General features: G+C 37.5%; 1 long non-coding RNA gene across 2 annotated transcripts in view; it reads left to right on the plus strand.

Moving 5' to 3' along the window:
* The window catches only part of LOC141489036 (uncharacterized), a 92,024-nt gene extending 71,860 nt beyond the window's left edge, over positions 1-20,164 (plus strand). The window contains exons 3-4 of one of the 2 annotated variants that reach the window (XR_012468885.1): positions 8,484-8,591; positions 16,849-20,164. This is a non-coding gene — a long non-coding RNA (uncharacterized LOC141489036). The other variant, XR_012468884.1, reaches the window with a different exon arrangement.
* Positions 20,165-21,384: the final 1,220 nt, after the last annotated feature.

A 21,384-nucleotide genomic window follows, 5' to 3' on the forward strand; every position in this document is an offset into this window, starting at 1 on the left:
TTTTTTTTAAAGTTTTTGAAATTATGACTGACCTGGTAATATTTTAATAAATTGTTCTTTTTTACTTTTGAAATTTTTTTCTTTTTTATTATTAAAGTTGGTATTTTCAATACAAAAGTAGTATTTAAGTATTTATCCCAAATATTTTTTTCTTATTAGACTTGCCTCATCCTTTGAACCCTTTGAGCTTTTTTGAGAACCCAATTGTTTCATCTAACGTAGCTGTTCCTCCTATCACCATTTCATATACAAATTTAATGAGTGTGTTATCTGTTCCTTCATGTGGTCATCTGTAAAGATGGAGAAGAGAGCACCAAAGAGAAAGCCTTGGGTCACTCCTTTAGAGACTTCACTCCATAGGGTTCCCAGACTCAATCCTCTTCCCAAGGATCCATGGAAGTCACCATCACCAACATCTGGGATTCTCATTGACTAATTACTCTGTGTCCAATTCAATGAAACACATTAATCACCCATCTCCAGATATTGTGTTGGGTGCTGGATTTATGGAGACAAAAATGAAGCAGTTCCTGCTTCAAAAGAGTTTCCATTCTACTATATAGATAGATCTCATCAGATGAACTACAGATCTACTCTCTTATTGTACCAGAGACAAGATACCTTGAGTGGGTATCTTCTTAGGGTACCAGTTACCATTTCCTTTAATATTGTCTGACTCCTCCTGCCCCCTTGTAAATGAATGGAAAAAAAAGATCACAGTGTGCACAATGGGATGCTAGTCCTATTCAGAACAGAAGTAGGAAGAATAAGTTTGGGGACTCAGTTTCTACATTTATTAGCTGTGTGACCTTAACCACTTGATATGACTCCCCATATCTCAGTTTTCTAATGTGTAAAAGAAAGATAAGACCTGGACTACTAGTCACAAGGTTATTTTGAGTAAAGCACATTGTAAAGCAGAAATGGGACTGGACTTGTAATTTCCTCAGTAAAGGGAATGTTCAGGTGAGAAAACTCTCTTCACCAAAGCAGACTGATACTGGTTCTGCCACTTAGAGTCTATGAGAGTTGCCAAGGACATTGAGAGACTGTGACTTGCCCAGGATCACACAGTCTATGTCAGAAAGTAGAGTGGATTCCAGATTCCATAGTCTGATCCTGGTTCTCTATCCTTTCATAAAATGCATAATATGATAAGTAAATTTGTTCTTTTAAAAATACTTGTTGCAGCCCTCTCTAAAGGAGCAAAGAATTAGAAACAAAGAAGATATCCCTTGACTGGAGAAATGGTTAAACAAACTGTGGCAGATGGATATAAAGAAATGTTACTGTATTGTAAGAAATCCTGAATATGATGATTACGAGGAAGTTTGGAAATATTTGTATGAACAGATACAAAGTTAAATACCCAGAACCAAGAAAATAAATATACCCAAAGACTACCACAATGTAAATAGAAAGAATAACCACAATAAATCAATTGCAACTAAATGTTGCATAAGTATAATGACCAACCTTGGTCCCAAAGAAGAAATATGAAAAGATCCCTCCCTTCCCCCTTATATATTTCTTTGCATAGGTGGGAAACCAAGGGTGTGAAGCAGGAATATTGCATATACTGTCATACTTTTGGGGATGTGTTCATTTATATGGCTTATTTTCTGCCATTTTTAAATCCTTTCTTGTAAAGGACTGCATCCTGAGGAAAAGCAAAGGGTTGGTTGTTTTCAGTTATGTACATATCTTCATGACTCAATTTAGGGGTTTTCTTAGCAAAAATACTGGAGTGATTTGCAATTCCTTCTCCTTATTTTACAGATGAAGAAACTGAGGAAAATAGATTTAAGTGAATTTGCCCAGGATCACATAACTAGTAAGGGTCTGATTTTAGATATGAATTCAGGAAGATGAGTGTTCTTGACTTTAGGATTTTATCCACTGAACTATCTAGCTACTCCCCTAAAGGGATGGGTATGTTTGGAAATAAAGGTGATTTAAAGACAAAATATATATTAATAAATTTTTTAAAATAATATTTCAGTATCACTAAACCCACATTACTTTTCTCCAGAAGTTGGGAGATGATATAATGCAGGTACATTAGTTTTAGTATTACTGGGCACTTGGGATACTATATGATGCTTTACCTGGAATGGAAGAGAATCAAGAGATATGGGCAGCAGAGATGAAATGGCTAAATGGAAGAAGAGGGAAGCAGTCAGGAAGGTTTAGGGCCCAGTATATTAAGTTTCTGTCTGGGACAGGAACAGAGAGATAGGTATGATGGAAAAAATAAATTGAAGAGGTTAGAGTGCTTTTAGGAAGGTGGCTCTGCTCCATCCCCTTCCCCTGCTCCTGTCTTACCTTGAAGTAAAACACAGAGAACCAGGCAGAGGAGAAATCCCTCCCTGTAATGCTGCCTTTCTTCCATCCTTCTCTTCTCAGAGTCACTCCAGGGACTTGCCAAGGGGCAGGGGCACAGCAGAAATAAAGGACAAAAGCCACACCTCAAGTCCTGACTTTGAATACTACTGGTGTCAGGTCACACTTGCCTACTCATTGGCAAGTAAACTTGGTGGCTTGAGAGTTACCAAAAGAATGCCTCACCCTGGGCTTGAAACTCAGAGACCAATAGGAAGCTGGGAAATCAGGGTAGAAAGCAGCTCAGCTGAAAGTTTTATCTATACATAATATTCATACACACACACAGACACACACACACACACACACACACAGACATACACACAAACACACCCAGGATTAATTGGTGGCTAAGTGAAAAAAATACTGAGTCTGGAGTCAGGAAGATCTGAGTTCAGATTCATCTTCAAGTCTATTTGCTTCAATTTACTCAACTGTAACATGGGAATAATAATAGCACCTACCTTAAAAGGCTGCTGTGAGGATCAGATTGTAAAAAAGGGCTTAGCACTGTGTCTGGAACATAGTAGGTCCCATATAAATGTTTGTTCCTTGTCCCTTCCTCCAAATAATGACTTCTATGTACTTGAGAGTCACCAATAAAGTGTGGCTTTAATAACATAAATATAATATAATACATATAAAATAAATGTATTAATAAAATCAGGGAAGCATGGAATTTTAGGATGAGGTTTGAGCTCAGTCGAACTGGTTTACCTTCCTACCTATATAGTAATCCACTCTGTAACACCCTGATGAGCAGTCCATTAGTCTGTGCAAATTATGGTTAAGCGAGTCTCACATCCAACTTTCTATTGATTCACTAGCCCTACTTCCACTCTATGTGGTTTTGTGAGCTGACATTGTTCACCATCTTCCACCATCCTCTTTTGTCATGTTCTTCAAATGAGTTTTTATTCCAAATCCATTTTGTCCTTGACAAATAGATTAAATAGGTCTTCTTGGGTGCTTTGTTTTCTGGGATCATTTGACCTCCTTATTGTGATGATTGCTTGGTAGCTGTTATAGGACATGGTATTAGTTTTGTCCATCTCCTATTTTTTTGTAACAGATGTCTTTGAAATAGGTGAGATTAGAACTGCTGCAATTCTATCCAATGTCTTCTCATGTTTATCATTTCTTCTGATTTGCTATTAATTTTTAAACTATGCGCTACAAAAATAACTACCAAATTAGTATCTGGCATTTCCATTCTGATAAAATATAATTGATCATTTGGGGGAAGGATTATGGATTCAGTATGCAATCTATCCAGTGTCTTCTGACTCCCTTCTAGAAAAAAGTGTGAGGCTTTTCATTCTTTGCTTAGAAGTTATCAACCCCATAAGGTTATTTCTTAATTCTCAACTATACATACATACATACACACACACACACACACACACACACACACATATATATATATATAGGTTTTTGCAAGGCAATGGGGTTAAGTGGCTTGCCCAAGGCCACACAGCTAGGTAATTATTAAGTGTCTGAGACTGGATTTGAGCCCAGGTACTCCTGACTCCAAGGCCGGTGCTTTATCCACTATGCCACCTAGCCGCCCCAATTTGTCAGTCTTTACATTGTTTCCATGGTATACATTGATCCAAATTGAATGTAATGAGAGAGAAGTCATATCCTTAAGGAAAAAATATAAAGTATAAGAGATAGCAAGATCAGATGATAAGATATCAGGTTTTTTTTCCTAAATTAAAGGTAATAGTCCTTGGTCTTTGTTCAAACTCCACAATTCTTTCTCTGGATACAGATGGTATTCTCCATTGCAGACAGCCCAAAATTGTTCCCGATTGTTGCACTGATGGAATGAGCGAGTCCATCAAGGTTGATCATCACCCCCATGTTGCTGTTAGGGTATACGGTGTTTTTCTGGTTCTGCTCATCTCACTCAGCATCAGTCCATGGAAATCCCTCCAGGCTTCCCCAAATTTCCATCCCTCCTGGTTTCTAATAGAACAATAGGGTTCCATGATAGTGTCAAATTCTTGATGGAATTTTTTGGGGGGTTTTGCAAGGCAGTGGGGGTTAAGTGACTTGCCCAAGGTCACACAGCTAGATTATTATTAAGTGTCTGAGGTCAAATATGAACTCAGGTCCTACTGACTCCAGGGCCAATGCTCTATCCACTGTGCCACCTAGCTGCCCCTCATGATGGATTTTCTCAGTCTCTTTATGCTCTGAAATAAATATTGGCATAGAAGCTACATTTATCTTCCTGGTGGTCTTTTTACTAATGCTAATGATGTATTCAAGGCAAGATGAAATCCTAGTGTTCCATGAAATTATGATTCTTGTTCTTCAACCTCATGATGAAGCCAACTGCCAACTCATTCATTTGATTCTCCAAAGAGGACCTTCGAGTCACCCTCCCCTTTGTCTGCAACTTCCTTAGTTGCAGTGATAAAATGAATACCAATGTTACTATTGTATAATTTTTTCAGTTGGATTCAATGATATAGTAAATATCAGTAGTACTGGGGGGCAGTTTCTCCAGTAGGATTCAATTCCATAGTCCCTGGATCAGGGTCTCTCATTGATATAATCAACCAAATAATTACTGATTATAGATGATCTAAAATCTATGTGTTTCTTATCATCCTCTGTGGATGATAACATAATAACTTCAGTCTGTGAATCATTAAACATTTATTAAGATCCAACTATATTTTAGACACTAAATTCTGGGTTTACAAAAGTGTTTTAATTAAAAATGACCAAATGAAGTAGGTGGTATAAGTATCATTATACATCAGTAGTCAATAAACATTTATTAATGGGTTAAGCACAATAGCATGGGTATTAATCTTTGTAATTTGTGAAACACTTTTACAAATATAATCTCATGATCTCAGTAGCCCTGTGAAGTAGACAAATCAACTGTCACATTACTCCCATATAACAGATGAGCAAACCAAGACTCAAAGAAATTAAATAAATTGCTCCAGGACATTGAGATTAATCTATGGCAAAACTGGTATTCTGGAGACAGCATCAAAGGAGAAAGGAGTCAACTCTATATTCAGATATTACCTCTAATGTCTACTCCTTATGTGACCTTAGGTAACACACAAGGCCTCAGTTTCATCAAAGATAAAATGAAGAGTTTGAACTACATGACTCATGGGATCCTTCAAACTCTGGATTTAGGAATCTAAGTCATTTAACTTCCTCAATCGGGCCTCAATTTTATCAAATGTAAAATGAGGAGTTTGGACCAGATGGTCACTCTGAGATTCCCTCCAGGTCTGAAGCCATGATCCCATGACCCCAGTTGGGATAATACTTCAGGTAGATTCAATACCTACCTTGATGATCTTCCCATCTTCCTTCTAGTCACAGTTTAGATAAGAAGTCAGCAGGGAAGCAGCTGCTTTGATGACTGAGGCCTTTTGTCCTGACCAGGTCAATTGACTATATTCCTAAATATGGCATTACCTTCAATTATTAAAGAGCAGAATAAAAATTATGCAGAATTTTTTTATTCTTTATTTTTCAATTTTTTAATGAAGCTAGAGGCTACATTATTTTTTCAATTTTTATTTTCATTTTCAAATTCTTTCCCTTCCTCTAACCCTCCCATAGAGAAGCTAAGAAATATGATATCATTATGTGTATGAAGTTATGCATAACATTTCTTCATCAGTTATATTATTTTAAAAAATAAAAAGGAAAACTATTTTAATTATATTCAGTCTATTAGATCTCCATCTTGATTTGGAAAGCACTTTTTTAACATGAGTTTTTCGGAATCAACATGGATTTGCTGTGAATGAAATTTAACAAAGAGGTAAACTGAGGTAATTTTCCATGAAAAATATCATTTATTGACTTATGGCTTTGCTAATAAATGATAGGACAAATGACGCCTCTAACTAGAAGACCTTGAATTGAGGATGCAATATATTTTTTACTATCATAGAACAAAGAACAGAACAGAAATCTTCTAATTGTCCAGCATCACAGAAATGAAAGATAATAATTGGTTACATCAAAGGAAATGGGTATAGGTCCCACATGTCATGAGGATAATGCTATCTCTAAGAAAGGACTTTGTAGATTTAGAGGTCCTAACTGTATCCTGAAGTCACTGATAAGGGCAGAATTACTGGCAAGTAGGGAATTGGATAAGGCTATCTTAATTATTAAAGATGGAACAAGGTCAGGAGTCCTGACTTCTCAAGGACACTACAAAAACCTTAAAGAAAATGCTAAGAAAATATTTTGTGACAGCATTTAATTAGCACCAATTGGGAGAAAGCTTAACTTTTGAGGACTAATGAAAGAGAGGGGGAGGTTGAACTTCAGCACAAAGAAGAGGCCCAGGCTTGTTGTATAGCATGTTGAATATGATTACTGATTAAAATCACACAGTAAAATCAAATATAAAATACAGGACCAAAAATTCATTCCCTCAGTCCATTGTATTGACCAGAATTCCCAAGTTTTCACTCATAGTGAGATATGTATTATTACAATAATGCCAGTACTGTGTGCTGTTCACTTCACTTTGTAAAAATTCTTATGTCTTCAGGGGTTTTCTGAAACCATCTCCTTCATCATTTCTTGTAGCTCAATAGTATTCCATTGCATTCCTATGCCATAACTTGCTCAGTTTCCTATATATTTGAGAAATGAGATCTTTGTCAGAAAAAGTTGATGCAAAAATCCTACCCCTAATTTGGGGGGCACTACTTTTTTTGATTACAAAACCTTTTGAATTAATATAGTCTAAATTATTCATTTTCTCTCCCATGACCTGTCCTTTTTTTGGTCATGAACACTTCCCCAACCAAGGATATGACAGGTAATTTTTTTTCTATGCTCCCTTAATTTATTTTAATACCCTTTATGAATAAATCATGTAAATATTTTGAATTTAACTTGGTATATGGTGTGAGATATTGGTCTGTGTCTAGTTTCTGCCAGACTGTTTTCCAGTTTTCCCAGTAATTTTTGTCAAATAGTAAGTTCTTGCCTCTATAGCTGGAATCTTTGGGTTTATCAAGCATTCAATTATTGTGTTCACATTTCCTTCTGTATATTCTATACCTATTCTATTAATCTATTTCTTACTCAGTATCAAATTTGTTTTATAGATTATTGTTTTATTTGAGATTTGGTACTTGTAGACTACCTTCCTTCACATTTTTTTAAATTGATTCCTTTGATAGTTTTGATTTTATACTCCTCCATATGAATTTTCTTATAATTTTCTAGCTCTATAAAGTAATTCTTTGGTAGTTTAATTGGCATGATGAATAAATAAATTAATTTAAGTAGTATTGTAATCTTTATTATATTGAATCAAACTATCCATTAGCAATTAATTTTCTCCAATTATTTAGATCTGTCATTATTTGTATAAAAAAGTGTTTTCTAATAATTTTGACCTATATGTGTCTTATTATGCAGACTTCCAAATATTTTACACTATCTATGGTTATTTTAAGTAAAATCTTATTTCTATCTTTTTCTGTTGAATTTTGGTAGTTGTTTATAGAAATGTTGATGATTTGGGTGGTTTTATTTTATATCCTACAACTTTGCTAAAGTTGTTATTATTTTGACTAATTTTAAATTGACTCTAAGGTTCTCTAAGTGTATCCTCATAGGGTTCTCTTTCATCTACAAAACGTGATAGTTTTGTTTCCTCATTGCCTATGTTTATTCCTTCAATTTCTTTTCCTTCTCTTATTCCTATTGAAAAATAATGGTGATAATGGGCATCCTTGCTTCACCCCTGATCTTATTGGAAAGCCACCTAGCTTATCCCCATTACAGATAATGCTTGCTGATATTGTTAGATAGATAATAGTACTTATCAAAGTTTCACTTATTTTTGTCAAAAGCTTTTTCTGCATTTATTGATACAATAATATGATTTTTGTTGGCTTTGTTATTGATATGGTCAATTATGCTGATAGTATTCCTAATATTGAATCACTCCTGTATTCCTAATATAAATCAAACTTGATAATAGAGTGTGATCTTTGTAATACATTGCTGTAATTTCCTTGCTTGGTGTTTATTTAAAATATTTGCATCAATATTTTTTTTTCTGTTCTTGCTTTCTTTAGGATCCTTTCATTTTAAAGAGGAAAGTGATATCCTTCAATACTGAAGTGACTGGACCAAGAGGAATATAATTCTCTCCCATAGTAGAGCCATCTGAGGTTATCAAAAAGGTCTTATTTCCTTTGGTTTAGTGTCTTTACTATCTATAGATGCAGTTACCCTCCTTGAAGAGAATGGACGCTTGTGGCATCAGTGCTCCATCTCTGTGGAGTCCTCTGACAAAAGAGATGGCAGCACTATGAGGCAGCAATGTGACATGCTAGATAGCACATGGGACTGGGATAGAGAAAGATCCGAGTTTAAATCCTATTTTGAACCCAACAAACATTAGTAAATATGAATATTTCCATATGCCAAGCAGAAAAAGAATATTGAATACAAAACTGTGACTTTCTATTTTAGACAGTTTTAAAAAAATTAAATTTAACAAGATAGTAACAAAACTATTTTGCTTTTCTATGCCTCCATCTGAACATCCTTCTGCTCTCTTCTGTGTATTTCTAAATGTTTCACTGATGCTCCTTTTGTGTTGCTGTTTTGGTGTCACTCTCATTACCTGCTGTCTTCTCTCTTACAATTCTCCCCTTCAAAAAATAAAAACCTTCACTCACAACAAATAAGTTTAGTCTGTTTAAACAGCTGACATATTGCTGTCCTACATAAAAATATATGACTCATTAGCCTGTCACCTCTCATTCAAGATACAGGAACATGTTGACTCATCAAAGCCCTCTCTGGTCAAGCATTGATTAGAGTCTCAGCATTTCACAGTAGTTTTCCTTTACAACATCATTGTTATTATATAAATTGCCCATTTAGTTCTGCTCACTTCCCTCTATAGTCATTCAGAATAGTTTCCCCAGATTTATCAGAATCTACCCATATTGACCGTATTTGTACAGCATCATTTGCTTATCTACTCCCATGTGATGGGTGCCCACTTGGTTTCCTACAATAACAACAATAATGCTACTATAAATAGCTAGTACAATTTGGTCCTTTCCCTCTTTTCTTTGATTTCCTTGGTGTATAAACCTATTAGTAAAAATTGCTCAGCCAAAGATAAGCCCAACTGTGTGATTCAGGGGGAGTGAGATAGACTTCTAAATTGCTCTTAACAATGGCTGGATCAACTCCTAGCTCCATCAAAAGTGTATTAATAGACATACTATTGGTAAAGTTGTGAATTGACCCAACCATTCTGGAGAGCAATTTGGAACTATACCCAAAGGGCAATAAAACTGGGCATACCCTTTGATCCAGAAATATCACTATTAGATCTGTATCCCAAAGAAATCATAAAAAAGAGAAAGACCCAAATGTGCAAAAAACATTTATAGCAGCTCTTTTTGTAGTAACAAAGAATTGGAAATGGAGAGAATGCCTATCAAATGAGGAATGGCTGAAGAAATTGTGGTATAGGAATGTGATAGAGTACTATTGTTCTGTAAGAAACCGTGAGTGGCCAGACTTCAGAAAAGCCTGGAAAGACTTGTATGAATTATACTGAGTGAAATGAGAACCAGGAGAACACTATACAAATGAACAGCAACATTGTGAGATGGTGGCCTTTCAGCAGTTCAGTGATCAAGGACAATTCTAAAAGACTTGTGATGGAAAATGCCATCCACATCCAGAGAAAAAACTATGGGGTCTGAATGCAGACTATTTTCACCTTTTAAACTTGTTTTGCCTTTGATCCTTTCTTTCTCATGATTTTTCCCCTTTAGTCCTGATTCTTCTTTCACAACATGACTAATAATAAATAATATTAAATATGATTGTGCATGGATAACCTATATGAGATTACTCGTCACTGTCATGGGGAGGGGAGAGGGAAAGTTGGTTGAAAGGTGGTTGAAAAATGTGGAACTCAAAAGCATACAAAAAAGATGAATGTTGAAAATTATTTTGCATGTGATTGGAAAAAATAATATTTTTAATAAGAGTACATTAGTGTGTCTATCTTCCCATAGCCTCCCCAGCAATAGTCATTTTCCTTTTATAACCATCTTTACCAATCTGAAAGGTATGAAGTAGAACCTCAGAATTCTCTTAATTTACATTTCTCATATTACTAGTGATTTGGAACAGTTTTTTTTTCATATGCTTGTGGATAGCTTGCATTGCTACTTTTGAAATTTCTTGTTAACTCTCCTTTGATAGTAACCATTCCTTGGTGAATGGCTCTTGTCCATCCAGTTTTGGAAGAAAATACAATATAGAGGAACTAACTCAACTAACTCAACCGCTCTTCCTGGATCCTAACCTTTGAGGTTTTTTTGTTTCTTTGTTTCTTTTTATCATTAGATTGGTCCTTGTGTGTGACCTTGATTTGATGTAGGAACATTTGGATGTCAGCTTGTAATATGTGAATTTGTTTCAGAATCTTAGCCAAGAACAAATTATGAGTCAAAATTAGTTAAAGTGACTAAAACAACATAATTCATCGGAAAAAGATTTGGGGCTCTCGGAAGACTACAAGTTTGACTTGTATCAACAGCATGATGAGGCAGTCAAGAAATTCAATTCTACCTCAGTCTGAATTAGAAGGCAAATAAGAAAGTTTTACTTGACTACCTTTATCAGATCACATCTGAAGTATTGTGTTTGGTTAACAGGAAGTGAACCAAAGTGAGTACTGAAAATAACCTTAGAGTTCATAGAGTTCAACTCCCCCCCATTTTTCAGATGATGAAACTGAGACTCGAAGACATGAATACAAAACACAAACGTACAAAATCATACAGGGAATGACTTGTGAAAGCCAGAATTTGAAGTAAGGTCTTATGACTCTGGACAGCTGGGTGGTACAATGGATAGCACATCGGCCTGGCGTCAGGAAGACCTGAATTCAAATGTGATCTCAGGCATTTTCTAGCTGTGTGACCCTGGGCAAGTCACTTCACGCTATTTGCCTCAGTTTCCTCATCTGTAAAATGAGTGAAGAAGGAAATGGCAAACTACTCCTATCTTTACCAAGAAAACCCCACATAGGGTCATAAAGAGTCAGACACAACTGAACAACAACTTTTAACTCCAAATCTAATCCTCTAACTCTGGGGACAGAGATTCATTGATCCATATATATACCACTGTACCCTTATTTTCATTATCTTCATCATTATTAATAACACTAAAATGTTTTAGAGCAGCTGCTTTTCTAAAAAATTTGATTTAAGGCATTGGGGTTAAGAATGACTTGCCCAAGGTCACACAGGTAATCATTAAGAGTCTGAGGTCGGATTTGAACTCAGGTCCTCCCAACTCCAGGGCGGGTGCTCTATCCACCGTGCCACCTAGCTGCCCCATAACAGCTGCTTTTGTAATAACAAAATAACCCCCGGCAGTTATACAGTAACACTAATACAAGATCACTATATTATATACATGTATATGTTGCATAGACCATTATATTGTATCTATGAGACACATATCCCTGTAGTTGTACACTATCATCTTATTATATACATGTATACATTGTATATGCCACCATATTGTATTTATGATCTATATCACTGTATACTTCACCATACCATTATATGCAATATTTGATAAGAATATATATGCAATATATACGACGCATATAATATGGTGATATTGTATATCATAGACACAATATAGTGATGTATGTGATGTATATAATATGGTGATATTGATATCATAGGTGAAATAGTGATGTATATGATGTATATAGTGTGCTGAAGTATACAGTGATATAGATCATAAATACAATATGGTGTATATGTCACCATATTATAACTATGTTATGTAATCTCACTATATTACATATGTATACATCATATGCACTACTCTATTGTCCACATGAGATACAATATCGCTGTAGTTATTCACTGTCACCATATTATATACACTTATACATTGTATAGACTACCGTATAGCATTGAGAATACACAATATCACTGTATTTATACACTTGCGTTCTAAGGTGACCTCTCAAAACTTAGCTAGGATGATCTTCAAACAACAGACATAAAGTCCATTTGCAGGGCTTTCCTGCTCAGGAGGACTTTTCAGAATGCATGGACTCTTACTCTAGAGGTGGAAAGGAGCTCAGAGATGTTCTCGTCCCACTCTCTTTTTACAGATGAGAAGTTAAATAACTTGTCCACATCCCCCCAGAAGGCAAGTAGTAGAGACTGATTGGAACCTAAATCCCAATTCTAATTTTAGTCTATTAGCCCCTGTACCCTACTTCCTATATGCTCTGCTGCTATAGTTTTCAGGACCCCAGGGTCTCCTCCTAGCCTCCAGGAAGCTCCAGAGAACTTTTGTAGAGAGGCCACCAACTAACTAGTCATAAACATTTAGTACTTCAAGGGTGGTTCAGGGTCTCTGTTTTGAACTTGCAGTGATGCACATATCAGGGGTTCAAGAATATCTTGATAGATGTGCTCCCCATTCCCTAATCCTTTCCCAGTTGGGCTCCCAAGTATCTGTTCTCATAGGATAAGAGCAGCATGTGTGAACTTCCCCAAAGTGACCAGGACCTTCATTCAGGGGTAATAGTCATAGTTACTTATGGATGAGGAACTTAAGACCCTGAGAGGGTATGATCACATGCTAATGAGAAGTCCCAGATTTAGAAGATTTGAGGGAAGTTGCTGGGCTAGAGATCCAGAGATCATAGAGAGGTATCTTTAGAGTTAAAAGGGACCTTGGAGATCACCTCATCCAACCCTCAGGTGAGAAATCAGGTCTAGACAGTTTCATTAAATGACCATCCTAAAGTCACCTAGGCAGTAATGGCAGACCCAGGATCTGAACATAGGTTAAGATTTAGGGCCAGAAGAAACTTTAGAGGGTGAGTCTAACCCCAGAGCAGTAAACTGAGATGGGCAGCTAGGTGGTACAGTGGATATAGCACTGACTTTGGAGTCAGTAAGAAGGAAGTTCCAATCCGGCCTCAGACACTAGATTCTTACTACATGTGTGACCTTGGGCAAGTCACTTAAACCTGATTGATTGCCTCACATCTAGGGCCATCTCCAGTCATCCTGATTCATATCTGGTTACTGGACCCAGATAGCTCTGGAGGAGAAAGGGAGGTTGGTGACATAGCACAGCATCCCCTCACTCAAATCCAATTCATCTGCTTGTCATGGTATCACCACTCTGTCATGGTCTTCTTTGAAAATGAAGGACAAATATTATGTAAACTGAGATCCAGAGAAGTTAAGGGATGGGGGCAGCTAAGTGGTACAGTGGATACAGTCCTGCCCTGGAATCAGGAGGACCTGAGTTCAAATCCATTGTTAGATACTTAATTAGATACTTAATGTTTACTTAGCTGTGTGACCTTAGGCAAGTCACTTAACCCTATTGCCTTGCAACAACAAAAAACAGAGAGAGAGAGAGAGAGAGAGAGAGAGAGAGAGAGAAGTTAAGGGAATTGTCCAATGGCAGAGCTAGGGACTCTGTCTACACAAATGAGTGTCAGACCTAGTTTGCTTTTACTCACTCTCCCACAATAACCACAGCTGTTCCATCAGGAAGTGAGAGACTTGATTGACTTTAGGGGCCAGGCTACTTAGGACACCCAGAATGGAAGTGCATCAGCATGTTGCCAAGAGAGGGGGTTAGATGGAGCTAGGTGTTCTTGGTCAGAAATCCTACCTGGCCTCAAGGGGAAAGTTTTCCTACAATAAGAGCCAGTCTTCTCAAGTAGGCCTTGCTTTCAGCCTACAGGCTCTGGAGGGGAGTCTAGGGGCTGTCTAGAGAGTTGAGTTGGTTGCCCAACAGGGCAGAGCCAGCTTCTGCAATCCAAAGATCCTGCTTCGGCCAGCAGAGGGCAGCAGCAGCACCATTGAACACATTGGCCAGAAATTCAAATTTTGTTAGGTTTCTGATCCTATGGCTCTCTCAAGCTTGGGGGGAGGGGGGTAATGAGATGATCAGGGCTAACAGTCCCTGAATTCCTATGGAATTCTCACATTTGCATTTTGATGTTTATTTATTGCCAGCAAACTAGGCACCTTATTCTATATAAACAAATGCAGGCTGAATGAATGAATAGATGGTCTCAACCATTTGGGGAGAAGGGTTGGGACCATTGATATCTCATTGGTGGATGAGAATACTGGGCAGCCAATTGCTCTGCCATTGCAGATCAGCCCCTTCTCTACAACTGACTATCAGAGTTGCCCTGGTCCAGGTTGAGTCAGAGAATGAGCTAATCATAGTCTAACCATTCCACACCCTAATCTATAATCTACAGTGACTTCCTTTCATTTTCAGGATCCAATATAAAATTCTTTCTTTGCTGTTCAAAGTCCTTTATAACCTAACACTACTGCTCTCACATGAACACCCACATATACCTTTCCAACCTTTTCTCCCTACAATATCCTTGTACATGCAGTGACAATGAATCTACTTCTTACTGGAGCAAGAAGACATCTATTTCTCAGTGTTGGACATTTTCTCTGAATGTCCCCCATTCCTCTGTTGTTCCCCTTCCTCATCTCTCCAGCTTCCCTCAAGTTCCTGTCAAAATCCCCCATCTACAGAAAGCCTTCTTAATTCTAGTGCCCCTCACCACCTTGTATTTATCCTGTAGTAAATTTTTTTGAATTTGTTTAGACAACTTGCTTGCTGTCTACCCCATTACATTGTGAATTCCTTAAGGATGAGGACAGTCTTCTGTCTTTTTTTGCATCCTCAGAATTAATGGGGGCTTAAAAAATCCCTATTAACTGACTGACTGAATCAAGGGTTTCTAAACTTTGGCCCTTCCATTGATGCTGTCTTTCACACATGTAAATGTTGCTATTTTTCTTTCTTTCTTTTAAAGAAAGTTTTTATTTATTTTGAGTTTTGCAATTTCCCACAGAAGGCAGTCTGTTAGTCTTTACATTATTTCCATGGTATACATTGATCCAAATTGAATGTGATGAGAGAGAAATCATATCCTTAAGGAAGAAACATAAAGTATAAGAGATAGCAAAATTACAGAATAAGATAATGGCCCCCCCCCCCCGGAAATTGAAGGTAATAGTCTTTGGTCTTTGTTCAAACTCCACAGTTCGTTCTCTGGATCCAGATGGTATTCTCCATCGCAAATAGCCCCAAATTGTCCCTGATTGATGCACTGATAGAATGAGCGAGTCCATCAAGGTTGATCATCACCCCCATGTTGCTGTTAGGGTGTACAGTGTTTTTCTGGTTCTGTTCATCTCCTCAGCATCAGTTCATGCAATTCCTTCCAGGCTTCCCTGAAATCTGTCCCTCCTGGTTTCTATTAGAACAATAGTGTTCCATGACATACATATACCACAGTTTGTTAAGCCATTCCCCAATTGAAGGACATTCACTTAATTTCCAATTCTCTGCCACCACAAACAGGGCCACTATGAATATTTTTGGACAAGTGATGTTTTTACCCTTTTTCATCATCTCTTCAGGGTATAGACCCTGGATCAAAGGGTATGCACAATTTTGTTGCCCTTTGGGCATAATTCCAAATTGTTCTCCAGAAAGGTTGGATGAGTTCACAGCTCCACCAACAATGCATTAGTGTCCCAGATTTCCCACATCCCTTCCAACATTGATCATTGTCCTTTCTGGTCATATTGTCCAGTCTGAAAGGTGTGAGGTGGTAAAATGCTGCTATTTTTTCAAATGAATTTTCATAGATTTACAGAAAGGAAACTTAGAGGTGATCGGTGAGATCCTCTCATTTTACAGCTGAGGAAACTGAGGTTCAGAGAGTGGAAGTGATTATCATGCTCCCACAGATGGTAGGGGCCAAAGGCAAAATTTGAACCCAGGCTTTCCAGGCTCCAATTGCAAAGGATCTGAATTCAAATTCAGCCTTTACTATTTAATATCTAATATTTTTGCAACCTTGGGCAAGTCCCTTACATTCCTAGACTTTCAGTTTCCTCATATGCAAAATAGGGGTGAGAGAAATGAATTAGTTGATCTGTAATTAGTTGGTCCAGTTTGAAATAATCCTATCCTGTCTATGAAGGCATTTTTGCCAATCACTGATGTGGTTAGGGATTAAGGATAGAGGGTTTGAGACAGAAAGATAGCTTGATGATGAATGATAGATACAAGGTGGGTAGATAGATATAGAAACCACTTCCTTTGCCAACTTTAGAAACTTTTGAATAGATCTGGAGGAAATCAATAAATCCTGCTCCCTGAATCCAGTGTAGTAGGTTATCTACTATCTACGAGATTCTCACTCCAGCCAGGCAAAGATTCCATTCCTCTTTATTCTATCCCCTGTCCCAAACCATCTCAGCTTCCCTCAAATCCCTTGGCTCCCCTTTCCCCCACCCTTTCAGTTACAGAATTTATTTCATAATTAACCAAAAAAAATTGTTACCACTCCCCTAGGACTCCTCCTTCTGTTACATGAACTGGTACTGAGCGAGGGCAACCTTCCAAGAGAACATTGGACACACAACAACTTTGTGAGTTAATCAACTATGATGGATGTAGCTCCTCTCAACAGATATAGGATAACCCTGGGAGACCTGTTATGGATGATGACATACATAACCAGAGGAAAAAAAAAACACTCACAGAATCTTCATGTATATTCATTAATGTAATGTAACGGTCACTTTTCTAAAACTTCTCTTATGTTTTTCCTTCCTATCTCATGGCTTTCTTTCTTGTCCTTTAGTTCTAATTCCTCTTGCACAAAATGCCTAATATGTAAATGTGTTAAACACATATATACTGTTTACCACTAGGGGGGAAGGGGGGAAAGGGAAGGGAGAGTGTAGAAAAAGGTATAACTTAAAAATCTGCAAATGGATGAATGTTGAAAAACAACCATAGCATGTCATAGGAAAAATACAATAAAATATCAATTACAAACCAAGAACTCCTCTTCTGTCCTTTTCCCCATCTCCCAGGATTCCTTTGCTATCTCCTCTTCCTCACCTATTTGCAATGAAAAAGCAGACCTTTTCATCACCAAGGTCAACTTTCTCCATGCACTTTTGATAGTATACTCTCTAGATACTACATCTCCTCACTCTTCCTCTTATCTTCCATCTCAACTGCTAAGTAGCCAGTTTTGTTTTTTTGCAAGGCAATGGGGTTAAGTGGCTTGCCCAAGGCCACACAGCTAGGTAATTATTAAGTGTCTGAGACCGGATTTGAACCCAGGTACTCCTGACTCCAGGGCCAGTGCTTTATCCACTACGCCACCTAGCTGCCCCACGCAGTTCTTTAAAAAGATAACTTCATTTCATCTATCTCCCAAGTTCACCATTTTCTATCATCAACTAAATTAATTGAAAAAGTTAATCTCCTCTCATTCTCTTTGTGATATTATCACTCAACCAAAACTTCTCCAAAATTATTTAGTATTTCCTAATTTCCAAATGGAATGGCCTTTTCTCAATCTGCATCCTCCTTGACCTTTCACCCTTTTTTTTCCTGGATATTCTCCCTTCTTGGGGTTTCAGGACACTGCTGTCTTCTGATTCTCCTGCTGGGATACTTTTGCTGGTTTCTTAGGCTGTCTCCTAGGTCCCCTTCTGTTTTTCCTTACTATGCTATTTTGCTTGGGGATCTCCTCAACTCCTGTGGATTCAATTATCATCATATGACTCACAGATCTACATTCCCATCTGGAATGCTCTTCTGAGCTCCAGTCCCACATCACTAATAGTTAGAATTAGATGCCCCACAGGCTCTTTGCTCAACAGGTCCAGAACAGAAAGCATTGTTTTTCTACACCCCACCTCCTGATCCCAAATTTTATTGAACTTCTCTACTACTACTGAGGATACTACCATTCTTTCAATCATCTAGGTTTGCAGTCTCACTGTCATGCCCCACTCCTCTTTGTCACTCACTCTGCATATCCAATCAGTTGCAAAATCACCTTTTCCTTTCCACTTGCACAGTAATGGCTTAGTTTGGACTCATCACTTATTGCCTGGACTTTTTCAAAAACCTCTTGGATCTCCTTGAATCAGACTCTCACCATTCCAATCTATCATCCACAGACTTGCCAAAGTGATTTTCCTAAAATGTAGATCTGACTCTATCCCCTTTCCCTTTCACTCAGTCAGCTTCAGACTCTGTTGGGCAGCTAGTTGGGGGAAGTAGAGAGAGCACTGGCCCTGGAGTCAAGAGGATGGAAGTTCAAATCCAACCTCAAACACCTGACACTAGCTGGGTGACCTTGGGCAAGCCACTTAACCCTCATTGCCTTGCATCCAGAGACATCTCCAATTGTCCTGATTCATATCTGGTCCCTGGACCCAGATGACTCTGGAGGAGAAAGTGAGACTGGGGACCTGGCACAGCTCCCCCCTACTCTATTTCAAGTGCTTGTCATGTCATCACCCCCAGCCCCCATGTCATGGTCTTCTTTGAGCATGAAGAACAAGCATTATCCAGACTCCCTAATAGCCACAGGATCAAATAGAAACTCTTCCATTTCAGAATATTATTGTGCAATAAGAATTGAGCAGACATTTTTTCAGAAAAACCTGGAAAAGTTTGTATGAATTAATTACAAAATAAAAGGAATAGCAAAACATTATACATAGTAACAGAAACATCATGTGATGATTAATTATGAATGATTTAGCAATTCTCAGTAGTACAATGATCCAAGACAATTCCAAAGAACTCATGATTGAAAATACCATCCACATCCAGAGGAAAAAAAAACTGATGAACTCTGCAGATCAAAGTAGACTTTTTTTTCACTTTGATGTTTTTTGGTGTTTTCTTTCTTCTGATCTGTTTCTTCTTTCACAACACAACTAGTATAGAAATCCGTTTTATATGATCACACCTATATAACCTATATCAAATTGGCTACCATTTTAGAAGAGGGGAGGGAGAGAGGGAGAAAAATTTACCACTTGAAACTTTGTAAACATGAATGTTAAATAATTGTACAGATATAAATTATATCAGATTACTTACTATCTTGGATATGGGGAGGGAAGAGCTAGAAAAATGTGGATTTCAAAAGCTTACAAAAAGATGAATGTTGAAAATTATCTTTGTATATAATTGAAAAAATAAATAACATGCAAAAAAGAACTGAAAAATGAATGTTAAAAATTGTCTTTACATTATAATTAGGATAAAACATAATTTTAAAAAATTTATATAAGACAATGGGGTTAAGTGACTTGCCCATGGTCACACAGCCAGGCAATTATTAAGTGTCTGAAGCTAAATTTGAACCCAGGTCCTCCAGACTCCAAGGCTGGCTCTATCCACTGTGCCACCTAGCTGCCCCTAAAACATACTTTTTTTTTTGAAGATTCAAAATTTAATCACTGTCTGTTACAAAAAAACAAAACAAGAAAGGTATGATAATGCAATATGGTAAGCCCAATCCTGTGTTCCAAAATAAAGGGACCTGGCCCCCAGCGTAAGCCAAATCTGCTTAGTCCATTTTCCAATTCTCTAAAACATACTTTTTAAAAAAAGAAAACCTTTTATTTGATATTTGAAGCTCTTCAGACCCTGGGTCCTTCCTATTTTTTCAGTATTCCTAGTCATTATGCCCCTGGACTCACTCTGACATCCAGTCATACTAATGTCCCTCAAATATTATTCCCCATGGCTGTAACACTTTCCTTCTCATCTAAGCTTCTTAGTTTCCATGTTTTACTTCAAAACCCAGCTAAGTCCCATTTTCTGCAGGAATTCCATCTGTTAAGTCCCTTCACTGGATGCTACAGCTTTCCCCTCAAAGACTGAATACCTTTCATCTACATTGAGTGTATCTTGCTGCAATTTATTTACTTATGGTTGTCTTTTTTCTTGCAATGTAAGCTCTTTGAGGGCAGGAACTGATCTGGCTTTGCCCTGGTGCCTTGTCCATGGTGTGCTACTTATTCATTGGCATTTATTAAGGGTTTCCTAAATAACAAACCCAGGTACTAAGACCTATGGCTACAGAGACAGGCAAAAATAAAAAAAAATCAGAACCCAACCCAGGCCATATGGGAGCATTTGTTCTAGTGCCAGAGAATGTTCACACACAACTAGACATCTGCAAGATTTTCAGAATTAAGGAAAGGCAAGATGGGAAAGAAGGCTTTAGTAACTGGGAAGATAAAGGCCTCCTGCAGAAATGAGCTGTGATCTGAGTATTGAAAGATTCCAGGGAAACTAAGAGGCAGAAGGGAAGGTGCAGAGTATTCTAGTTGCCTACGTAAGCCAATAAACATTTATGAAGCACCTAACTTCATGAATGCTAAGAATACAAAAAGAGGCAAAGATTGGTCCCCAACCTCAAGGAACTCACAAGTTCATAGGGGAAACAACAAGCAAACAAATATGTATGAATGAGTTATATACAGGATAAATAGGAAGATGGTCCTTGTTCTTCCGTTTGGAAGAAGACCAAAACAACATCATGATATTAGAGACAAACTACAGTATATCTGAGTTCAGAATGATCTACCACAGATCTAGCACAAATAGTCCATGTGAACACCTGGGGTGGATTCTCAAAACTTGCTCATCCCCCATTTCCTTTGAGTTGTTTCCATTCTAGTTTCCTCAAGGAGCACAGCCTCCTCACTGATAAGGGCACACCATGCTGGGTGGTCCTGTGCCAATGTCTCCCATGCAGAACTATCAGTTCCAAAATTCTTTTTTTTAATTTATTTTTTATTCTCATTTTGTACAAATGTTTTTTTACATTAATAAAATATTCTTGTTTACAAGTAAACAAAATACCCCTCCCCCCATGAATATAGATAGACTTGCTTCGGCGAAAAAAGTAAAGGGGAGAGAAAAAATTAAAATAAAATAAAATAAAAAAATAATAGTAATAATTGTAGGTATGGCCAGGTGGCGCAATGGACGAAGCACCAGCCCTGGAGCCACGAGCACCCGAGCCCATATCCAGCTTCGTAAACCCAACAATCACCC

The sequence above is a fragment of the Macrotis lagotis genome, chromosome 5 (genome assembly GCF_037893015.1).
Source record: "Macrotis lagotis isolate mMagLag1 chromosome 5, bilby.v1.9.chrom.fasta, whole genome shotgun sequence".
In the NCBI taxonomy this organism is placed as follows: Eukaryota; Metazoa; Chordata; class Mammalia; order Peramelemorphia; family Peramelidae; genus Macrotis; species Macrotis lagotis.